The 12,931-nt window shown below is 35.6% G+C and overlaps 1 long non-coding RNA gene across 1 annotated transcript in view; it reads left to right on the forward strand.

The window, feature by feature from the left end:
* The window catches only part of LOC135218571 (uncharacterized), a 3,114-nt gene extending 2,021 nt beyond the window's left edge, over positions 1 to 1,093 (forward strand). Inside the window, exon 3 of the long non-coding RNA XR_010315360.1 lies at positions 747 to 1,093. This is a non-coding gene — a long non-coding RNA (uncharacterized LOC135218571). The remainder of the gene's footprint in view (positions 1 to 746) is intronic.
* The last annotated feature ends 11,838 nt before the right edge of the window (positions 1,094 to 12,931 follow it).

A 12,931-nucleotide genomic window follows, 5' to 3' on the forward strand; every position in this document is an offset into this window, starting at 1 on the left:
GAGAAATTTCTATCGGTGATTTGGTTTGATTTTAGCATTACCTTTTAGCAACTGTTTTTAATATATGGAAAAGTTTTGGTGATGCATTGCTTTAGAAATCCAAGATTCAACGTAATATTTTTATTTTATAGAACTCTTATTGTTAGCCTTTTGAGAATATTTAGCGTATTTATAGTTAACATTTTGTTCATATTTCAAGTAAATATATAAAAGGTTTAAACTTAGTGATGTTCATGCCAATCAAACAACGAGCAGCCCTTTATTTTCACTTAATACAATACATACAACGAGAAGCCCATTATTTTCACTTAATACAATAAAAGCCCGTGTTTAGTTATGGATAGTAAACAATTACAATAACAATTATGATAGGTACTTTGGACCTTGTCTTCCGAAGATATCGGATCAATGTTCCAGAAACTAAGTTTGTTGTACCTCCCTCTTGCAAACACTGGCAAATTGACTTGGGTATTTTGCTAATCTGCCATCTTTCAAGTTTTAATACATTCGTTCCTTTGGTCAGTTTTCTTACTAGAGGTAATTCTGGTTTCTTGGTTAGCACTTGCATTTCTCTTTTGCTGTTCTAATCTAAGGCTTGACTAGCTGTTTTTGTATAGGAGAATATTGGATCTATTATAACTTTCAGCCCATGAATTAACAAAACCTTATTTTAGACTTAATAATTTTAGATGAAGTATTCTTTATTTAATTAAGAAATTTACTGCCATAGTTTTTTTGCATTACAGTGTGTTGACTGGGACAACGAGATGATGCGAACTAAACTTATTCAGGAACTTTGTTCGATATATTTCCTCCACGATAGCTTTAAATGAGGTGAGGATGGAGTCGGGAATTAATGATTTAATGTGTGATTAGCTATTTTATAACTTTAGAAATATTAAATTGAAGTGTACTATATATGAATGGCGCTGACTTCATGAATAATTGCAAATTGTTACATTTTCTTGACATGAATTCAAATAAAATTACTTTTCTCAACCCCTCAGCTTTGTAATCCCAGGGTTTCACTATACTTTGACTTTAGGCGAACCACATGTACAATCACGTCTCAATATTACACTAAGCAAGTTATTCTGCTGTTTGAATATTTAATACCTGAAACTATTCTTAGAATTACTTAAACCTGTGAGCTGCTGTTCTCTAATGGTCTTAAAGGTGTTGAATATAGATTTGCTATGCTGTTTACAGAATGTTTAAATGAAACTCGACGAAGTGATTAGTTTTGCTAGAGACCAAATATTTTTTATCTGCAATGTAAGTGAAAAAGCTTATAAATTTAAAATTAAATTTCTACATGTAATTAAAAATATACCTTCGCTTTAGTAATTCAGATAATGGCAGTTTAACATTTTCTTGAACCTTATTTTTCTTAAACTCTTAAATACAGAAGCACGGGACAATGTTAAAAGGAGAATGGAAAGAAAATAGTAACAGTTGAACAGAAAAGTGGCAAGTTGATTCTCCTCTAGAGCAGAATGGCTCTAGTTAGGAACGAATGATTGAAGTGTTATGGCTTGTTGCAATTGCAGATAATTACTAAGAGCACTTGTTGAAAACATATCCTAAAAGCAGTTTAATTCCATTTCATTAAGGTTAGTCTTTGCTTTAAACATAAAAAGCGCAAATAGGTCTCGTGTTTACTTGAAACAGTTTTAATAGTAAATTCCACTCTTAATTTCTTAAATTTCGGAGCGTGTTAATAGAATTTCTCTCTCTCTCTCTCTCTCTCTCTCTCTCTCTCTCTCTCTCTCTCTCTCTCTCTCTCTCTCTCTCTCTCTCTCTCTCTCTCTCTCTCTAAGGAAATGGCTTTTAAGTTTTCTGCCGCGTCATAAAATATTTGAAGTTAACTGTTGAAAGATAAAACCTTAGTGATATGACTAATGGTAGTAAATTATCGTAAACAAAGCTAAAGGTATTTTATTGGTCATTTTATATCAAATTAAACTTCACAGCGTTATCTAACGTGGGGACTTGCCGCACCTAAGAATATTATATCTACGGAAACTCATTCTATACATGGGAGACTTCATGAGAAATCTTCAGTAGTATTGATTGGGTAGTTTCCCAATTGGTTGTTAATGAAAATTGCGATGTCCAGCTAAAGTTTTTTAATGTTCCCGTGGACGCGTTCCTTCACATTTCAAAGATAAGGTTAAGGAAATTGAATGAGTAATTCCTGGTTAATTCCCGAAGGGGTAAGTTTAAATTCAGACCTAGCCTTGATCATGGAAAGCAGCATTGGACCACCAACATAGGCCTGTCATAGGGCCCTATACCTCAAGGATAATCTTTACTTGGTCATTTGCCATATAAAGCTAAATGATTGACGCCAGTACACTAGAATGACTGTTTGGCATAGTAATTGCATGGGAATATGATAGATTAAAAGTTAATTGGTGCTGATGATGATACTCCAGATTGGTTTAAGGGCCATTTCACCTACATGAAGCAATTTTAAATCCTTAAGCATTGAAAGGAGTAACACTGCCGAATAACGTATTATTAAATCTGAGAGTTGGGTGTATTATCTATTACAAAAACCAAAAAATTTAAAAAATTAGATTAAGTCACGATGAATGACATGAACTGAATGAGCAGGAAAATGGAAGCCAAATATGGACCTTTGATAAAGTAGTTCAAACAATTAACGCAGTAAAGCTGAGGAATGTAAGATTACTGATCGAAGTAAACCTTAAAAGTGTTAGATCGAACTAGGACGATGCCGCCTAAAGGCATGTCCATACGAACGGGCAACCATGTCTTCGGGCTCATAGTACACCGGGCAAACCAGCGAAATGGTCGGGCCCGTGTTGAGCAAAGTCACCAGTTGGTTCCCTGTGATCTGAAGCAAGTACTGGAGGTACGACACTGCCAGACTTAAATTCTTATAGGGTCCCCATAAAATGAAAAGGACTGTTTTATCATATATCTGTCTTGAGCATGACTGCATTTAGTATACAAGCAAAGAAAAGCTAATGATGGGTTAGGTAACTAGATTTTACATAAACATTAACGTAAGCTAATATGTTAACAATTTGAATATATACATAAATTATACATGTGTATATAATTATATATAATTGCACATATATATATGTTATATATATGTATATATATGTATATATATGTATATATATGTATATATATATGTATATATATGTATATATATGTATATATATGTATATATTGTGATATATATGTATATATTGTGATATATATGTATATATTGTGATATATATGTATATATTGTGATATGTGATATATATATATTGTGTATGTGTTTGTATGTATGTATGTATAGTGTGTATAATTGAATAAAAAAAACTGGAGCGTGTTTGTATATATAGATAGATATAGATATAGAGATATATATATTGTGTGAATGTATGTATATGTATGTATATATGTATGTATAGTGTGTACTATTGAATTAAAAAAAACTGGAACGTGATGAATGCAGTATAAAGGCTAAATCCACGAAGGGAAGGGAACCGTTGTTCCTCTTTTCTTCGTGGCTTTTGCCATTATATATCCATACATATACACATTATATGTAAAGTTGAACACAGGTTTCCCTGGTACACCTTCCTGAGGGACTTCTAAAAATTACATGGTAACAGTGTTTACTGAGGGGGGTGGGGGGAGGACTCTTCCTCTCTTAGCAAGAGTTCCACCAATAAGCTCTGGAATTCTTTCAGTGGGAGGAGTCATTAGGTATGGTTGGAGAAAACACACACACACACGGAGTAAAAGAAAAAAAAAATCTGAGTAGGTTATATCGCTGTAACTAAGATTACTGTCTCTTAATATAAGTTTGTTTATTAAGATTCCACTTAACTTTCGTCTAAGGCGTTATCTTACCACCGTGTCTGTTATTGTATATCGGTCATATTCATTACGCAATATTTAAAATTGATCAAAATTTTAGTTATATTGGTATTGGAGAGAATCACGAACATCATAACAGTTTATTTTAACCTTATCACGTTTGCCAAGTTTATAGTATCGGCTGCATTGCGATTCCTACCAATAATATAATATGAAGCTATAAATAGGAGCGCCGCAGCACTTCATTGAACATACCCAAACACACTCTCATATTAGCTATTTTAAAGTGGCATGTCACCTAGAAATACCACTGCGCTAAGTATGCAGTTTTGATATGTCATTAACACCCTATAATCTTGACTAAACTAATATACGCATATATATTTATTCGGGGGGCGGGCAGAGTGTTGTCGGGGATTGAGTTCTTGTTGTTAAGCCGTCTTACAGGTTTTGGAATTCTAAAATGTAATTCAAACTGACAAGCTTCTTGCTTTTGCTGTACCGATGTCCTCAGCCTGGCTTTGCTACAACTTAAATGGGTGGTGGACTAGGGGTAAGGTGGGCCTGTTGCGACCCCGATGAGTGGACGAAATACTAGATATGCTCGTGGATAGTGTGTATGGCTAACGAATAGCTCCACTTGAAATATTTTCTTGTTTATCTTTAATGCCTGCGAGTTTTTAGTGTTATCCTATATTATATAGTACTGTAGATTTTCTGAATACAACATTTACAAGAAGAAGGATTGGGTTAAACTCACTCTCTCTTGTAAATGGCATATAGAATGAAAAGGAGAGAGAGAGTAGACGGTACTGAGGAATCAAAATGAAACTACTAGGGACAGAAAATTCCACAACGTGTAATGGAAAGTGAAGGACTCCCAAACTTGGTGCAAACTTTTAACCATTCCCATATGGTAAACGTAATTCGTTTGCCAATGATAAACAATTGTTGATATTCAGAGGTTTCTTGTATTCATGGTTGGGTTTGTATTCCCTCTTGAATATACTGTAGAGGTTATTCCCTACACCCCGTTCAGTACAATAATTATTACATGATATGGATAAACAAATCTACTTGGCTTATATTTTCTAATATATTAATTGTGATACATGTTTTAATGTCATACGGACATGAATTCCTTTCGCTCTTATCATCATTCGTGTGAGGATAAGAGACAGACGTCTCTATTGTTAAGCAGCCCTTTCAGTCATTTACCTGTCCACTGTGGAAAGAGCTATTTGGAGAAATGGAGTTTGATGATATTGTCCTAGGGTTCTCTTTTTAGATAATTTTTAAAGAAAAAATCAGGATAGCGAAATTCCCTTTAGATTTTGAACTCCTTTAAGATATCAAATTCACCTTTCTAATAAATAAAGTTATAATAATCATGACCTGGAGCTAAACGATATGCAACAGGTCTGTTACGATTTTTGTTTACATATACGACATGGAGTTCAGCGGAAGCTATGGGGTAATCCAAATATACACACTCAATTTTTACATTTATTTTTAATATTAATGAGAAGTCCAGCCACCTTCCTTCTAGATCACCTCTTGCAATCTGTTAGGCATAGAAGATTCATGGTTTCTGACGATCTGTGGTCGATTGTGGAAGAGCTTCCATTGTGTTCCCAGTGGTCCATAAGTTGATCTGGTCTCCTCACCCTCTCAGGTTCCCAACATTTTACCAAATTAGCCTAAATATTTTCAGTGAGGTTCATGTCTGTATCCTTACTTGGCCTGTCAAGCAATTGCAGATCCTCTCGACCTTGAAACCATTCCTGGACTATTCTGGCCGTATGGATGGGGCAGCGGTCGTGAATGAAAATGACAGGAACAGGTGAGGAGGAATAATTTCGCTGTTGAAGTGAAAGAAGTTAGAAATCCTGAAGAATTTCAATAAGTATTTTTCAACAGTGAACCTACCACTCAATCATGGTGATATCACCCATACAATGTAAGAAGATCCAGCCCCACACGTTTACTGTGACATGCCCATTCCTGGTCACCTCGTAAATTTCTTCTGTAGTATCTGAAGGGAAAAATCTAATTTTCAACAATTTACGCTTTGCTTTTCGTAATAGGGAAAATAATGCTATATCGTTTGGGGAAATAAAAATGCTAAGTAACAACCCTTGCAATAAGTTAATGTTTTATCATCTGCAAGGATTAATACTTATAATAGCATTAACTTTGATCTGCAACAGTCCATTATATGATATTCTTTAATTCAGTAAACAGGCTGTACTCTATATTATAAGTTTGCCTACGTGATTATTCATAATATTAATAATGTATTTGCTTAATGCCTGAAAGCTGGTCATAGTAGAACTAATGGGGGGTTTTCAATGAAGAATTTTTATTTTCACACTTCTCGTGGCAATATAATTCAATTAGCGGAAAATACATGGTTATTGACAAAATTATCATCTTTTGATTAAAATATTACCCTTGCTTATAATATTGTCTGACTGTTATTAATGATTTTAGAAACTCACCTATATTACTCGGTCTTCAGGTTATGTATTCTGCCGTGACTTCTGCTAGTAAAAGACCTTTCGTCACTGCATACGACTCAAGACCAAAATTCCATATCCTCCCCCACAAACCGTTGAACGAAGGCAAGCCTATCAGCACGATGCCGAGAAATTCCTTCTTGGCAAGAATTCTATGAGTTATTCCTGCCTCATGAAGACGTCTTCGCACCGTCATAGCCTAAACATTTAATGCCAGGACATTCACAAATAGCAATAGTATTGGTAAAAGGATCTTCTTATGCTGCTCGTCGAATGTCGTCGTTATCCTCACGGGTGGTCATTCGTGCTGGAGGTCTTCGAACTGAAATACGTAATTAACATGCATATACCTAGATAATCAGGATTAATTAAAGCCTGTTTACTTATGGGAACGCTATTTGGTATTCTGAGAAGTAAAGAGAAAGAATCACTATTAGAGTTAAACAAGACCAAGGCGACTGTAATTTAGGTTTCATAATTTCACGGGTTTATAAGGTTTTATAGTTTAAAAATTAATAAATAAATGGAAATAAAATAAATGCTATCCAAAGTCGGTCAATTTCCCAGTCTAAGCGTGCCTCCTTTTCCATTTATTTACTGTTGTAGGGGAGACGTCAAGACGCTGTGCAACAGCACCTATTGAAAGCCCACTTTCTCGTAGAGCGACGATCTGCACCCGGAGAACAATATGTTGCTGTTCATTTGGAGACTATAACGTATACTACTAGCAGAGGACAGAAGCTCTATCAAAATTTATACAACACCTCAGTCTAGCCATGATTGGGTGACAAACTTGTTAGCGTGTAATGGAGGTGCTGTAGCAGTGATATCGTTATCACCGAACAAAGTGATATATTAAATCACACGATTACTGGGACTGATTGATTGATTGGCTGTTACTGGCATTGCAACATCTCAGGTCATTACTGTCATTGTTAATTGTCTGTTTGAAACACTGTTTACTAAAGGTGGTGCTTTCCTCTCTTAACGTGAATTCCACTAATCAGCTTTCGAGCTGTTTTAGTGTATAAGAGGTTGGAGGAGGGAAACTTGTAATAAGTATTAATCCCCATAGATGAATAAACAATATCTGAATGCAGGGGTTGTTACTTAGCATTACATTTCCCCAAACGATATATCATTATTTTCCCTGTTACGGAAAGCAACTCAAATTGTAAAAAATTTAGATTGTTTTCCTTCAGATACCACCGAGGAAACATTTACGAAGTGGCCAGGAGTGGCTTGTAACCGTAAACGTGTGGGACTGGATTTCCTTACATGGTATATGTGATATCACCAAGACTGAAGGGTTTCACCAGTGAAAAATACGTTAAAATTCTTCAGAATTTCTTCCTCCCTTCACTTCAACAGCGGAATTATCCCTTTCCACCTAGTCCTGTCATTTTCACTCATGACGGCTGCCCCATCCATACGGCCAGGATAGTCCAGGAATGGTTTCAAGGTCGAGAGGATTTGATTTGGTTGCCCGGTCAAATAAGGGTGCAGAACCACATAGATCCCGAGAAAGATAAAGTCGATTTATTAAAGATTGAACAATTCACAGGTGCCCCGAGAGAAGCCGAAGTGTAGTGGAAAAATCACTGAATTTCTAATCAGTTTTCTCCCATGTATGCATAATTTTTTTTTTTTTCCATTATTTTTATGCTCATCCATTTTGTATGAAGTAGCTACTGTCGCATATCTTATGTAGCTAATATAAGCTGGTTAGGGGTAATTACGTTTGCTTTATGTCTGTTACAATTAGAATCATAATTACCTGACCTGTTATCGAATTACAATTACAACTTCAATAATATATGAAATCTTGGAAAAAAATTTTCACAACTTTTTGCACAAAAAAAGATAAATAAATGGAATAAAAAAAATTTCAGAATTGGTATCTGGCTTGTTAAGATTCTCCCTTAATAATATAATAAATAAATTGGGTTGCGACTCAAAACATTTCTCTGTTGCATTTGGTTAAGATGAGTTCTCGAAAAGTAAGAGGGCTGCTCTAGGATAACAATTTCAAATAAAGTACTTTAACCAATCTGTAGGCAATTGGCGGCTCTCTCTTTGCTAAAAAAAAAAAAAAAAAAAAAAAAAAAAAAAAAAAAAAAAAAAAAAAAAAAAAAAGTTGAAAAGTTGCGTGACAAACGGATTTCTGCTACCATGCCGACAGTTATATTCCTAGGCGGCCGTCTCTTCTTCACCTACGTAATACAAGCATATGGCTGATGCCCTGAGTCCAAATGAAGATTGCGAAGAAGGTAACCAAACACAAGTATAACAGTAGCTTTACCATCAATCACAGTATCTATCATTATACTACTCCACCATACATGCAGATATCTCTCACTCTAATAATTATAATCATTTACACCTTACCCAAGTCCAAGGTCCTTCAAATATACTGGGAGTATATTTAAAGGACCTTGCCCAAGTCAATAGTCACTATAGAAAGAAAAAACAATTTGACCTAAAGATAAAAATAGTAATAGCTACTACTACTGCTGCTGCTGCTGATGCTAAGAATAATAGTAAAAAAACTGGTTATTATTATTAATAATTAATTAATATTGTTCCCTTGTTTTTTGCACATTTTTTCCGTACCTGAACGATACCGTAGCGTACTTTGGTAAAATTGTCGTTGCTTAATTCCGTACTGTACCACATAGGCTAAATATCAACCGTCCGTACCGTGCCGTAATGCCAACCTTGCTGGCAGGTAACAACCAAGTGAATCGTTGAGATAAAAAAAAACAATATGTAAATTATTTATTATTAGTTTAGATAGATGGATAGATAAAAAAGATGAAGTAACATTCAGAGAGAGAGAGAGAGAGAGAGAAGGGAGGGGGAGGAGATGTGAGGGAAGGAAGAGGAAGGGGGTGGAAGTGGGGTTGAAGGGAGAGTGTAGGCGAATTTTTTTTTTATACAGTTGTGTTCATATCCATTTCTGGCTAATCGAGCCTTTTGCCTCTTCGTACAGGACAAGTGTCTAGTCTTTATAATTTGTGATTCATGATACTCTTATAAATTACGGTACTGGTGTAGTACACTATAGCAAAATCTCGTACTTACACGAATCTTAGTTACAGAGAAATAGGTTAGAGAATTCGCGAACACTTTTTTACCGAGCTCATTTTACGAAAGCAGCTGCTAAAACGAGTATTCAGTTCTCAATGTAATTATTAACAGGAACAACTAATTATTGTGAAGCAATTGGTATATTTAAAAAAAACAGTAGTATCTTTATTTCATACCATGGTGATTTATGATCCCATATTGGCTAATCCTACAATCAAGGAACGATATAATGATATATGAATCATGGTATTGTTTTACTCAACTCGAAACAGAGTCTGAATCCCAACGGAGGTAAGGTCGTCAGCAGGGTTTTTAAATGGGTTAGACTTCATAACCAATCACCATGAATCGAAAGGACACAATTCTGGCGCTGCGAGGACGAATTGTCCCTTTACGCGACAATGGTTTCTCGATACCAGCCATTGCACGTGATGTTGGTGTGTCCCCCACCACGGTACAGTTGTGGATAAGAAGGTGGGAGGCGAGTGGGAACTTGAACGACTTGCTTAAGTTGTTTATGCTGAATGATTGGTGGATATGTTACATTGTTCATGGTTATTTAGTCTTGCTTATTTGATATGAAAAAGTTTCTTTCTTAAATGAATTTCGTCTCGCTATTATAATTTTGGTTAGACTACAGATATCCACAGCCATTCCAACACCACAGTAATATTTCAGGTGCACCTCCATAATTCCACACCGGTGGGTGGTTGGCCCTTGCCGACCTCAACCATGAACAAAGTTAGATAGTCGATTGAGTTGTCTCGGTAAAATTAAGCCTATAAGAGCATTTTATTTGTGCCCACCCGTCACAGTCATTGTGTGTCTTTGATAGCTATAGTTTATTTATTAAATGTCATTTCAGTGATGGCTCAGGAATGATTTACAGTTGTGATAACCACCAACCAAATTGAGAATGTTATGGATATATGTAACCTCGTTCTATTTGATATGCTTTTGAAACCAAAAATATACAGCCATGTTTACTAAATTATGATCAGTCCATCGAGTACAAAATTCGAAGAATCTAGAATTGATTGCGATGTTATATAAATTATAAAAGTTAAACATTTAAGATATGTTCTTCGGGTTAGGCCTAGGGTCCAGGGGGTCTACGGAAAAACACCCCAGAGCTGGAGGATAACGCCATTATCAGGGCGGCTCGAGAGCAACCCTTAACCAAACGCGAGGCCATTCATGAAGACCTTGGATTAGAAGTGTCATCGATGACAGTACGACGCAGACTCCACGCTGCTGGGATTCATCACAGAACTCCAGCGACGAAGGAGCTCTTGACGGAGTGACATAAGGCGGGAAGGCTTGATTTTGCCCAACGTCATGTTGATAAGGGTTTGGACTTTTGGGGCAGGGTCATCTTTACTAACGAGAAGTGCTTCTCATCCACATCGCATGGGAAGCTGCATTGTTGGCGAACAAATAGAACTCGGTATGATAGAAATCTCAAAATTACTTGCATCAATTATCAAGTTGCATCTTCTTTATATTAATTATTAATCTTCAGATTTTTTCCACGGAAGTGGACTGTCAAAATATACAAAGGGAGTTAACATAAATAAGAGTGCTATTTCTGAGATAAATATTAGGTAAGGGACAGTGGCATCATTTGCTCTTTTTCCTCAAATATAATAGATTAAATAAATAATTACACAATAGAATTCTTTCAGTGTTGTTCATCACTGAGAATTTAAATTCTCCGGTTAAAGGTAATATATATTATATATATATATATATATATATATATATATATATATATATATATATATATAATAATATATATATATATGTGTGTGTGTGTGTATATATATATAGTATGTATATATATATATTAATATATATATATATATATATATATATGTATATATGTATATGTATATATGTATATGTATGTGTATATGTATATGTGTATATATGTATGTGTATATATGTATGTATGTATATGTATGTACGTATGTGTACGTAGGTACGTATGTGTACGTATGTACGTATGTGTGTGTATGTGTGTACGTACGTGTGTACGTATGTGTGTACGTATGTACGTACGTGTACGTACGTGTACGTGTGTACGTATGTGTACGTGTGTACGTATGTACGTGTACGTATGTACGTGTACGTATGTATGTATGTGTACGTATTTATATGTATGTATATATATGTATGTATGTATATATATGTATATATATGTATATGATTTATATTCTACACCCCCATTTTTTTCTCTCATTCAGATATGAATCCCATAACATCGTTGAGGTGGTTCGATCTGGCCATGTCATTTGCAACGTATGGGGCTGGGTGAGTCTGCATGGTATGGGTGATGTGTTCCGTATCGAGGGACGATTTGTTTACAGCAGCTAAGTATGTTGTAGCTGCTGCAAAACCTCCTTTTGCCTTCGTTACGAGAAAGGAATTTTCCCCTCCCACCAGGGCCCATCCTGTTCACACTGCTCACGTTGTTCAAGAGTGGTTTGCCAGACAGGATAACCTGCTTCTTCTTGAATGGCCGAGCAAAGGAGCAGATATGAATGTGATTGAACACGTGTGGGCCCAAATGGTGAACACATGGAAAATGGAACATGAGAGAACAACACAGCAACTCATGGCTCACATCAACTCTCAGTGGAAAATTTGTAGACGGAGACCGCAGCAAATTTTTAACCTTGTTTATTCGATGCCCGACAGATTGAGGGAAGCGACTGAGAGAGAGGGTGGATGGTCAAGGTATTAGATTGTATAATATAAATGTTATATTTTTTGTAATAGGACCTAAAATGCTCTCATTTTTTTCTCACTAGTTATTTGATTATATGTTTTAATAAACATAATTCACAACAAGTTTTATTATAACCATGATATTCTTGATATAATATTCGAAGTATCTGTAAAAAAAAATGGCATAATGCCTCCATACAATATTGAGAGTATTGCACTAAACTTTCCTACTTACTCAGGCCCCACATGTTTTTGATGTCTTCCTAATCACCGTTTCTTGTTAACAGCATTGAATTATAGAACTGAATGACTCGCTGGGCACTGTTATCATACAGTGAGGTCGGTAACAGTATTGGCAAATTGCTTTAAGGCCCGTCCACACGGCCGAGCTTTGCTCGACGAACTTTGTTCGATGTGACGTCAGAAGCGGAGAAAATGCAGCTAAGTTCTGACTTTTCATAGAACCTAAGTTATATGAACAAGAGTAAAAATGTGGCATATTTTTTGGCCGTCGTTGTCGTTTCTGAGTATAGGGGTCATATGCTCTGTAGGATATTTTAAAAGGTAACTGTCAATTCAGTAGATGATACTCTCTTTATGTCAGCCACTATCACCTATCACCTATCACCTGAGGTCAACGAAATATATAGTCGTAATATATCAGTGCATACATAATTTTAGAAAAAACAAGAGTTAACCCTTTAAAGGTCAACCAGCGTCATATGAACATAGTTGGGGTCATA

This window comes from Macrobrachium nipponense, chromosome 9 (genome assembly GCF_015104395.2).
Source record: "Macrobrachium nipponense isolate FS-2020 chromosome 9, ASM1510439v2, whole genome shotgun sequence".
In the NCBI taxonomy this organism is placed as follows: Eukaryota; Metazoa; Arthropoda; class Malacostraca; order Decapoda; family Palaemonidae; genus Macrobrachium; species Macrobrachium nipponense.